At 27.2% G+C, this 12,834-nt stretch overlaps 1 pseudogene; it reads right to left on the minus strand.

Moving 5' to 3' along the window:
* Nucleotides 1-4,988: 4,988 nt before the first annotated feature.
* LOC126893960 (uncharacterized) overlaps nt 4,989-12,834 on the minus strand; it is a 67,971-nt pseudogene continuing 60,125 nt past the window's right edge.

Below are 12,834 nucleotides of genomic sequence, written 5' to 3' on the forward strand. Positions count from 1 at the left end.
AGTTGCTTTTAGAATAATCCACCAATTTCTCTAAAGGAAACACTATCTACAGATTTGCATCGAAGCGTTTCTTATGATAGTGATTTTAATCACTGTCAGATATCATCTATACTTGTCCCATCTATGCCTCGTCTACACTGTGCCTCGACCCCACTGTGCTACCGTTTTTTTATTATTATCTTCGTAGAAACTTTCATGTTAATGTATTTTACAAATTAAAAATAATTTAGAAGAAAATGTCATATGCAAGCATAACAAACTCTCAATAAAGGAGGGATTAAGGGCCCCCGTTTATTAGTTAAGGCAATGATTATACTTCACTAATAATAATTATTAGAGAGCGTCTTTTCAAACATTAGAGAAAACTTATGAAAATATTACTCTTTTATTTAAGAAAATATTTAAAAAGAAATTAATTATTTTAATTAAGTTAGCTATATTGTCAAGCTATTTTTAAAATAATAATCGATTCGCGTTGTTCATAAATAACACAACGAAAACATGTGTTAAGCAATTAGTTTTACACAGTAACTTGAGAGTTTTTGAAAGGCATAATTAATATTAAAATATTGGGTTACGTTATTCTTTACAAAAAAAGAAAAATCAAAACAGTGTTTAGCGTATTGCGTACACCGACATTATCTTCTAAAGCCACGAACTGAAATCCATAATTATTACTAATCTTAGACAACAATACTCTTAAATTCTATTAAAATCAAGTTATCAATACAGACATAAATCTGTGGTTATCAATGACTATGATGTTATAGACAGATTATGTTGTATAATTATTAACACATGTACTTAATATCACATATTTATGAATAAAGCAAAAATCATCTAATGATTGCTTCCCTTTCAAACTATTTAAAATAACCATTAATTTAAAAATTTACAAACCAGTTTCTTACAATTCATTAACAATGCCTACACTTCTATCACAAGTAGCTAATCACAAATAATTATTTGAAATTCCTGAGATGTTGTATAATTATAATTATACAACATCTCAGGAATTTCTCTAGAAAACGCTGGTTTACTTCCTCAAGACTATAAAGAAGCCATTTTTCTAACTTTTAAAGAATTTTTTTGTAACGAAAGATTTTTGATGTTTTGGTTTATTTTTTATTACATGGAATTTACGGCAGTAAAAGTAAATATTATGTCCATATGAATTAAATTTTTATATTATTCCTTAAATGATGAACATTGTTTTTAGAGGAATATCTAGATTTTAGATTAATATTTTACCCACAACAAGTCTTTTTTATTTCATTTTTACCCAAATATTTTCATATAATTTTAATAATTTTAATAATATTTTTTTATTTTATTTAACAATTAGGAGACTCAAAGGTTTTTAATATTATTGTGTCCTTCATTTCTGGACAGCTTTAAAAGTGAAGAAGAGTCATTTTATCAAATATTGAATTTCTTGAAACTTGTATAAAATGTCCGACCGATATTGGGCGTTGACCGGTGTGTAAGGAGGAGGTGCTATCGACCAATTAAATTTATACCGCCAAACGAATAAAATTTAAATTAAGTGCGTGGTGCTCACATTGGGAAATATCAAATGTATTGAAGATTTCAATTTTTTGGGGATATAACTGAGAAATTTCAACTATTTTATATTATAATAATTACTAAATTTATTTTGAGATTAAAGTAGGTATACAAATAAACGTACAACGACAAATGTGCTTGTATAGGTCTATTAGTATACAAAACTATTAGTTATAATAATTGTTTCGAACTGGTTCAATATGTATAATAAATAAATAAATAATTGATAAAAATGAATATTAAAAATAGTGGTCTGTATCGTTTTATTATAATTTACTTGTAAGCTGGCGATTTGTCCGCGCGCCTACGTAGATCGAACATAACTACTTCATATATTGGTCGGCGACCATCATTATTATAGATATCTCTTAATAGCGCGATAACGAGCGCGAACAATAATTAAAGATTATACATTATAATAATTACAATTATTGTAATAAACAAAAATTTGAAAGAAAATAACAGGCAAAGTATATAGTTTTGGAGTAACTCGGGGTCGCACTACACCCAAAGAAAAACCTCAATCAATTTTTATAGAGAAATTTTATCAAGGGTTTATGATAATGTTTTATTAATACGAACAAAATAATTATTCTTATAAATAATTATTGTTCAAGACAAGAAAAAAAACTATCATATTGATAAATATATCATAGTTTCAATAGTAATGATATATTTATCAAATTGAACAATGAATTTATTATATAAATCGAGGTTTTTCTCTGGGTGTATATTGAATTATCGAATAATAAAATATCCCTATTTCGCCTTTTCTTATTCTTGTTTGTTACATAGATTTTTAAGGATTAGAACATGCAGATAAATAATTGCACTTACCTTTATTTCCTTTCTTAGTTGTCTGAATTAATCTTATAATAATTTCTCGGTTCAGTATTAACAATCGTTGTTGAATATTGCGATTACTTCGATTTACTAGATTTGTATATATATACATTTTAATCATTAAGACGCGTTTTTATGACTTCAACAATATACATTGTTTATGAACTTTAATCGTTTACAAAGGATTCTGTACAATAAGTCTTGTCAATAAGTCTATAGCTTTTTGAAAATGAACGAACCAAAATATATTTTTGTTATATACTTCTCTTTCTACAGGTATTTATTTTAAAAAAAATTTGATTCTTAACCTGCTACACAAATTTGCTACTTTTGCATGAAATGATAATATTTTAAACTTAATTTATAAACATTTCTTGGAAATAATGTGACCTTTAAACATATGTAATTTAAAGCCTATGTTACTATAAATTAAAAAAAAATTCGTTCTGACGACTTTTCTTTTTTATTTAATCAAAAAATTACTATTTTGGTATAAAAAGTCACTGTGTTTTGGCTTTGATGCGAAGCTGAGAAGGTATTAATTTTACTATGATATGTTTTTTTTTTGTCCGATTTTTTTTAACGATATGTCAAAAGATCACAAATTGTATCTAGTCGAAGACATTACACTCAAAAATTGAAAATATTTCTTTCGTTCTCCATAAATGGGGGAAATCCCTCAAAAAATTATAATTTTAAACATTGGTGATTCTAGACATTTTTTCAATTTTCTTTTCTTTAAACTAGAATTTGTCTTCATAGTAATATTTAAAAACTGCTAATTTTCTAAATATTTTCAATTTTTTTTACTGCCATAACTTTTTCAAAAATAATAAAATCAAAATAAATTTTTTTTTCATGGATGCATGATGTCTTTACTTATTATTTGATATATTTTTTTATAAATCTGTTAAAAAATGAACTTTTATGACTTAATTTTTGAAAATGTTACGGAAATACTGACACTTTTGTATATATATTAAATTAAAGTTTATGTAATATACTTTATTATGAAAAAAAAATTTTGGACTTTATTTTGTTTTCATGGTGAAAATAAACAACATGGTTCATAGTATGCCACGACCACACTATGCTACCATTTTTTATGAAGTTTTATTGTAAATAGTGTGACGGTTTAACATTCATTTACTCAAAAATCCTTTTGCATACAAAAAATGAGTTGTGTTAGAAATATATTTTTCTAACTAATGGTTCATAGTTTCATGTTTTAGTAAGACACAAAGTGACACATTCAATTGCATTTATTTAATTTTAGACCGTTGATTTGATAATTAAAATTAAATATTTGGTATATTTCCATATTTATGTGCATATAATGAAACATAAAACACATTTTAATAATCACTTTATAACAATTTTATTTAAAGTTTTGCGAGGTGGTCAATATTTAATTTTTTTAAGTATTCATTAAAATAATATTAAATTTATATTTTCTAAAAATACTAAAAAGACAAGATGATCGTACAAATTTTCTTGTTAATATTTTCAATTACGAACTATTTGTAATGAACTCTATTTGGGAAGTATAAAGAAATCATCATCTAGTTAAAATGTAAATATTTGAATAAAATCTATTGTAGATGAGATAAAGATATAAAAAATTTTTTTTTGAAATATACAAATGATTAAAATTTTTGGAGACCAGTTGTTTTCTCGCAAATAATTGAAAATATGTCTCAATTTAAAAGTTTTAGTTATAACTTAATACATTTAATTATGTTAAATTAGCCTTTTAAAATAATGTTCATTTGGTCATGTTCAAAAAATAACGTCACCAAAAAAATAAATTTTAGTAGATCATTGGTAATTAAATTGTGTAATAATAAAATCTTTTATCATTATAATAACTATGCATCAGCCTCAGAAATTATACATATTGTTTTATATACACGTTTTTTTGTCTGTGGGTATGCGCAATATCTATTGTGTAGCATATTGTTAAACATACACTGGAATACAATGTTATTACATACGGAGTGCAAAATTATCCGGTTTAACTCCAAATGGTATCAAGTCACTGCGTGATTTGTTTCTATATTACCTTGCTAATCATGACCGAATATAAAATAAAAACTTATAATAAAAATTCAGGTCTTAACAAATCTTTGATGAATCCGGAATTAATAAAATTACACTGAGGGTGTATAACACTGTTGAGTGGATATTACTAAACTTTAAAATTTGCTTGAAACATAATTCAGAAGAAAATTTAAGTATATGTGTTCGGGCGAGGGGCCACAAATCTTATACCCCTTACCCCGGCACCTGAAAACTCTATATAAGGAACAAGTGTATAGTATAATTGGGTAGGATCGTCTGCTCACATATGACCTTACTTGAAGCCGGAGAGGTTGTTTATAGAAAATAAGAGGGTGTGTGAGACAGATAATAAAGGTAATTTTAACTATGAATAAAAAAATGACTATATTAGTAATTATCACAGAGATGTATTAATAAAGTAAATAATAAATATATATAATTCAATTGCAATAATATTTGTTACTAATCTTTGACAAAAAAAAATAATTTATATTTCAATATTACATATGTATGGCTCAATAATAAAATAAATGACTAATAAGAATATATAAAAAAGTAAACTAAATAATATTGATAAACTTAATAAACTCACAGTACTGTTGAAATGTATGTGCACTGGCCAGCTGCAACAACACCTAAAACTCATTTAAAACCAAATAAATAATAAATTTATCTCAACTTATAACAAATATACAATCAACAAAAAAAACTATATATGCACTGAAAACAAAATAAATATTAATTTAAATTTATAATAAATATTTACTCAAAAATTACTCAACAAAAAAATACACATGTACACCGAACCTAATATTAAACATCCACTAACTCTTTATACAAACTTTTTCTTAACCTAATATTTACAGACTGAGAAAAAGAAGGTGGAAGAAACGAGTGTAGTCCAGCCATGTGACTCGGATTAGTTTTTAGATGCCGGCTTCTTGCATAGAGAGCAACCCATAACTCGATTGAACCGTAACAATATGATTGATTTATTTCTAATTAAATTTTGTAATAATACTAAGCTTTTTTATTATTAAATTGTTAAGTGAAGGTACGACACATTCAACTTACATTAAGTGTTATCACTCATCAATAATAAATCTTCTAGAAAAATATACACGTGTAATAAATATAACATATAAAGTTTCAATTAACAATTTTAGTTATTATAAAATTTGTAATTTTGTTATATACACATGTATATATATATATATATATTGTACTTAATATAATAAACAACTGAACACAATAATTGCACATAAAAATATACTATATAAAATTGATGTTATTATAATTGAATTTTTCAAATGAAATAATGTACAGAGTTATTTTATAATCATTACCCATTAACTCCTAGAATAAAAATAATTAAAAAAAAAAATTTTTTTTTGATACTTTGTTTATATATTATTCTAGATTTATTTGTTATGTAAAATTGTTTAAGTTCATCCCTCATGCCTTGTAAGGGTATCAACTTTGTTTTTTCAAATGGGAACACATATTTTGAATTAAATAAAAGGTTTGATGTTTTATTTTAATAGTAAATATTATTTGATTTTTTAACATAACTTTATTCGTTTATTAGATATAAAAATTTCAAATGTTTTTTATGTACGATAGCCATTTGCATATAGAAGATAGGTTGTCAGAACAAATTATTTTTTTTGGAACTTATAATCATAATATAAGCTTTATTTTAACAAATTTTTGAAGCTCTGAGTATTTATGGAATATTTTTTAAAGTTAAGTTGAAAAAATTAGTTATGACAGTTTTAGGTAAAAAAAGTTTAAAAAATGTCAGAATTATCTGATTTTAAAAATAGTAATTTTTTGGTATTTAAACCATTTATTAAAATAAGGAAATTTTTTTTAATTTTTGAGGGTTATTTCTTCAACTAGAATCTAGAAACTAGAAATATTTTGTGATCTTTTGAAGTATCGTTGAGTAAAATCGATTCACTGAGAGTTGAAATAAAGTAGTGACAGACATAAAAATAAACACACACATTATGGTAAAATTAATACCTTCTCAGCTTTCCATCAAAGCTAAAAAAAATTTTAATCATAATTCAGTAGAAATTTTATTTTTAAGTTATGACTGATTTTTATATCTATTTAACATTTGTAGTTATACATTATAATTATTAAATTCATTAAAGTTAATGTTAGATAAATTCAACTTACTTAACATGACTCTATCTTTNTGTTAGAAAAAGTCAACTTACTTAACATGACTCTATCTTTTGATTTGTTTTCATCTAGAGAAATATATACATGTAATAAAAATGTAAAATAATATTAACATGAATAAGATATTTTTTCTCACGAGGGGAAACTACAGTGATGGATCCTTGATATATATAGAAATTATTGAATCTAAATGACATAAAAATCAAATGATTTGAAAATTTTTTCTAACTCAAAAAGAATTAAGAAAAAAATGCAAAAAAGTAATAGCTACTGGCGGTTTGAACTTCATACTATCAGCGTGAAGGACATATGTGTTGCCCATTCAGCAAATGTTCTTCGTTTTTGTTGATTATTAAAATTGACAATTTAAGCTAATTTAAATTTTAAAGTGTAACGTCACAAATTCAGACTCAGAAAAATATACAGAAGACGGTAAAACATGTAATTTGATTNGGTGTAAAATGAGACATTGTCTGAATTGCAGAGTCAATTTGTTCAGACTCAGAAAAATATACAGAAGACGGTAAAACATGTAATTTGATTGAAGACAAATTAGACTTATTCTTATTGAGTGAAACAGAAGATTTAAATGGTATTTCAATGACCAATGACATGAATTTAATTATATGATGATGATAATCTAAAACAACAGAATATTTGCACAAAAAATCTTCGCCAAAGATAATAGGTACAAACAATTGGGGGACAACAAGACAAATACAATCAAAGAGATAATTTTTAATAGCAAAAAACAATAAAACTTGATTCTTCTTTTTCTTCTATTTCCAATAATCAGTCTCCACAGATTGACATANATTTCCACTTCGAATGGGGATTCTTCTTTTTCTTCTATTTCCAATAATCAGTCTCCACAGATTGACATAAAATTATTTAATACAAACTATACAGTACTGTTAGATTCTGGTGCTACATGTTCTGCTATATCTGAAGAAGTTTTTATAACTCTTAGTCGTGAAGTTACCGACGCTAAATTATTACCTATATTACCCATTACTGGAGTTACCGTCTCAACAGCTGTTAATGGAAAGAACAAGAAGGTCCACAATCAAGTTTTATTGTCTTTTGCTATTAAAAATTATCTCTTTGATTGTATTTGTCTTGTTGTCCCCCAATTGTCTGTACCTATTATCTTCGGCGAAGATTTTTTGTGCAAATATTCTGTTGTTTTAGATTATCATCATCATATAATTAAATTCATGTCATTGGACATTGAATTACCATTTAAATCTTCTGTTTTACTCAATAAGAATAAGTCTAATTTGTCTTCAATCAAATTACATGTTTTACCGTCTTCTGTATATTTTTCTGAGTCTGAACAAATTGACTCTGCAATTCAGACAATGTCTCATTTTACACCTTCTAATACAAAAGCCCACTTGAAGAAAGGCAAGAATATTGTTGATGTNGAAATCTGAATATTGTAGATGCTCTATCACGTAGTCCTATTGGTAGGGATGATATGATTGTAGAACCTATGCCCCGTCTTATGACTTTTAAAATTCAAGTGCCACCTCCACTTCCTGACAGCATTACAAATATGTTACACTCTATTGGAATTGACCAAAGAGCTGATTCTAAATTGTTAAACGTTATAAATAAATTATCGATGACACCAGTTCCAGTTATATTGTCTAAATTTTATATTATTTATAATGATGTTTTGTTTCGCCGTCGATCTCACTCGAGTGACGATTGGTTAATTTGTTTACCATCTAAATGTGTTTTGTCTACTGTTTTATCTATCCATGAGATGTACGGTCACGTCGGATCAAAGAAATGTATAAGTGCCCTCAAAGAATTCTGTATTTTTTCAAATATGGACCGTAAAGTCCGTCATATATTGTCTTCGTGTGATATATGTCAACGTACTAAACATCAAACTAAAAGAAATGAAGGTCTTATGCAAAGTATAATTGCCGAGTTTCCTCTTCAACGTGTTCTTGTCGATTTATACGGTCCTCTACCTATTGGTTGGAATGGCGTATCTTACATATTTGTTGTTCTGGATAATTTTACACGTTTTGTTCGACTATATCCTTTGAAGAAAGCTACCGCATTAGCTATGATCAATCGATTGACTAATGATTATATTGCCACTTATGGAAAGCCGCAGGTTGTAGTGTCAGATCACGCAAAACAATTTGGCAATCACNCTTATGGAAAGCCGCAGGTTGTAGTGTCAGATCACGCAAAACAATTTGGCAGCCGAATTTGGCAATCACGTTTGATTGAGTTAGGCATTTCACCAACCCACACAAGTGTGTACCATCCACAATCGAATCCATCAGAAAGAGTTATGCGTGAGTTGGGTCGATTTTTTAGAACATATTGTCATGAATATCACTCTAATTGGCCACGATATGTCCCCTATATTGAATGGGTAATTAACAATACTCTTCACGAAGCTACTGGATTTACACCAAACGAATTGTTTTGCCGTGATATAAAATCATCTCCTATAAAGAAAATAATACAGTTTCCTCCAGGTTCAGACTTATCCAAAGAACAGAAATATATAATGGCCCGTGAAATGCAACTGTCCAAATCAAATCAACGAAAACTGCGTCACGATCGTGGTGGCCCTGCTATTTCCTTTGAAATAGGAGATTTAGTTCTCGTTCGTTCTCATAAACTTAGTTCTAGTGTAGACCGAATGATCAGCAAATTTTTTTTATTGTACGAAGGACCATTTGTTGTTACTGATGTTAAACATCAAAATGCATATGTTGTGAAAGATCCAGAGACAGGAAAGCTTCGGGGTACATTTAATGTGATCTTTCTCAAAAAGTACTTGTCTCCAATGTCTACGTCTAGTCTATACAATTGATTCTATTTTTAAATTAAAATTTTTTTTATTTAATTCTTAATAATAATTTTATATGATTTCATATTCTCATAATGTATATTTGATTGATTTATTTTCAATTTATTTTGTTTTATTCTCTTTATTCTATTTTAATTTTGTTTTTCTTGTTTTGCTTGAAGGTTGAGGTCCACTTTGATTGTTTGTTTTCTTTTTTTGAGAAGATTTGTCACGTTGTTTCAAACCTTCTCAAGGGGGGTTTCTGTAACGTCACAAATTCGAAGGTGGACCGTTTATGATTTTTTTGTTATGTCTACTTATTTATTTTATCGCGCGAAAGAACCTTTTTCTGACACAGCGGTGTCAACCACTCATTATTTTACCGCTGACCGCTAGATAAGGCGATAAAAGAGAAATATAATTAAAATCGAATTGTTATCGTATTGATCCCTTCCAAAAAGACTGGCCGTTATCGTTTTGAAATTGCCGTTAGATCGGTGTTGACTCTTCTCTATTCTTTCTTCTGTCATTGACCGTGCTAGGGTGCACACATTTGTTGTTGTATTGATATATTTTTCAATGATGGAGTAGAGCCGCCAACGGCGAACGGCCAGGTCTTTTCGACGAAGCATCCAGACCATCGGATGGGTCTTTTCGGAGACCGGGTATCGTTTTCTTTTTTATATTATATTTATGTAATGAGCTATATTTTATTAATTATTTTATTTCATTGTAAATTAACTTAATTTTGTTTATGTGTGGAGAGCACGTGTTTCCCTTTTCTTATAGCAAACGCTAAGGAGCGAGTGTCCAGACCGCTCCTGGTGTTCTTCATTAATTTGCTGTTAACATTAACGGATCTGTTCCAATACCGTCCGTGATGTTTGTAATATTATTTGTTTAAATATTTTATTTTATTTGTATTGCCTTTATTTGTAGACATGGTTTTTGATGCATTCGCATTTTTGTCCATGTTTAACTTAATTTTCTTTTTTTAACAATTAAATTAAATTTCCTTATTAATTTCAACTGTAATATTTATTTTATTGCGCGAGTAACTTAATTACTCGCGTGTATTTCATTCCTATTCCTTAATCTAGACACGGGCTACGGTATGTTTTACATATCAACCACATACAACTTTGATTGTCTTAATTGTGTTCTATAAACCACGAGGCATTATAGTAATTTATACATATAACGACATATTAACTTAGATTATACTTTTAATTAACTTAAAATTAAATTCCACCTATGGTCCGGTAATCATATCTGATAGGTGTGACACCTCGCCTAGGTGGTGGCGACCCTTGCTACTCTAGCTAGTCGTTATGCAAGTGACAAACCACGTTGTTGTTACAGGCCAATATATAAAAAGCCCACTTGCAAAAGTTAATTTTTTGGATTTACAAAAAGCGAAAAAATTTAAATAAGTTTAACTATATATTTTATGTCAATTAAATTATATAATATTCATGTAAGTCAGTGTATTCCCCTTGTAAGATATTTTAAAATACAAAACCTAGAATTGTAACACAAAAGTAGCAAATTATTAAATACGGTAGCCATTTTCACCATAAGAAAATCTATATTTCGAATTTTATTTTTTCATAGTAAAGTATATTACATTAGCTTTAATTTATGATACATATAAAAGTGTCAGACTTTCTGGAACACTTTCAAAAGTTAAGTTAAAAAAGTTGACATTTTGAATCCCCTCTGTAGGCAGATAAACGGCCAGATTTATAAAAAAAAATATACAAAAAGATAGGCCAAGACATCAAGCATCTATAAAAAAAAAATTATGTTGATTTGTTCATTTTTGAAAAAGTTATGGCAGTTTTGAGAAAAAAAAATTTAAAAATGTCGAAAATTAGCGATTTTTAAATTTGTAATTTTTTTGGAGGTTTTCCCCATATACGGAAACGAGGGAAATTTTTTCAATTTTTGAGGGTAATATCTTCGACTAGATACGATTTGTAATCTTTTGACGTATCGTTGAAAGAAATCGGTTCGGTGAGAATGAGAAAAAGTGGTAACAGACACAAAAAAAAACACATCATAGTAAAAATAATACCTTCTCATCGAAGATAAAAAATTATTTTAATTTGTTCATTTTTCAAAAAGTTATGGCAATTTTAAGTATTAAAATATTTCATGTTAAACAGTGAATTCTACATAAAAATCACATTTTGTTAAATTCGACGGCCATTTTCTCATACACCCAGAGAAAAACCTCGATCTATATAATAAATTCATTGTTCAATTTGATAAATATATCATTACTATTGAAACTATGATATATTTATCAATATGATAGTTTTTTTTCTTGTCTTGAACAATAATTATTTATAAGAATAATTATTTTGTTCGTATTAATAAAATATTATCATAAACCCTTGATAAAATTTCTCTATCAAAATTGATTGAGGTTTTTCTTTGGGTGTAGAAGAAAAAGTGTCAGGACAAATTTTTTTTCGACCTTATAGTATTTATTGTAAGCTTAATTTGATTTATATTTAAAGCTCAGAGTGTTTCCGAAACATTTTCAAAAGTTAAAACGTATACATGTCCAGAGTTAATTTCAAATTAAAGGATATTACATAAGCTTTATTTTAAGAAATACATTAAAAGTTATCATTTTGAATTCTCCTATAGGCAGTTAAAGGGTCAGATTATCAAAAAAATATACCAAATGATAAAATGTTCAATGATAAATGTACAAAAAACGAATATACACTTCTTTGATCCATCGATATAATAGATAGGTTACCCGACAATTTATTGTTTACGACTGCTGAAATAATCCAGAAATTTGGCTACCAGGTATTATGTGAAGTTCAATGTATGTATAAGGAATTTTATTTTGTTATTATGTTGTGCTTTTATTATAAGTAGTAAAAGTAACATTTTATGTAACATATTACATGAATATAATATAACAAATTTTGGAATAAGTGGCGCTATCTAGTGTTGTTGATAGACAATGTAAGGTGGTAACTGATGCTTGTATATGATTAGAAATTGCTACAAAGGAATTATTAACTTTACAGTTGTATTATATTGCCACTTGTCAACAACGATATGTCACAAGGTTGCGTACAGCGGAAAGAAGTGTACGTGTAATTGAAAAGTTATGTATTTTTTATGATTAGAAATTATTACGTTGACTGACACTTAGTATGTTTTATTTAAATTAATTCTTAAGATGCTTATATATTTATTTGTATACTTATCAATGAAACATATTATGTAATTTTAAGTTTATTCCTTAAGAAGTACATATTTATATTTCTCATTTTATTTAAGGTAAGCATTTATTTATAATTTATTAAAAAGAAAAAATA

Source organism: Daktulosphaira vitifoliae, unplaced genomic scaffold (genome assembly GCF_025091365.1).
Source record: "Daktulosphaira vitifoliae isolate Bord-2020 unplaced genomic scaffold, ASM2509136v1 Scaffold_1, whole genome shotgun sequence".
In the NCBI taxonomy this organism is placed as follows: domain Eukaryota; kingdom Metazoa; phylum Arthropoda; class Insecta; order Hemiptera; family Phylloxeridae; genus Daktulosphaira; species Daktulosphaira vitifoliae.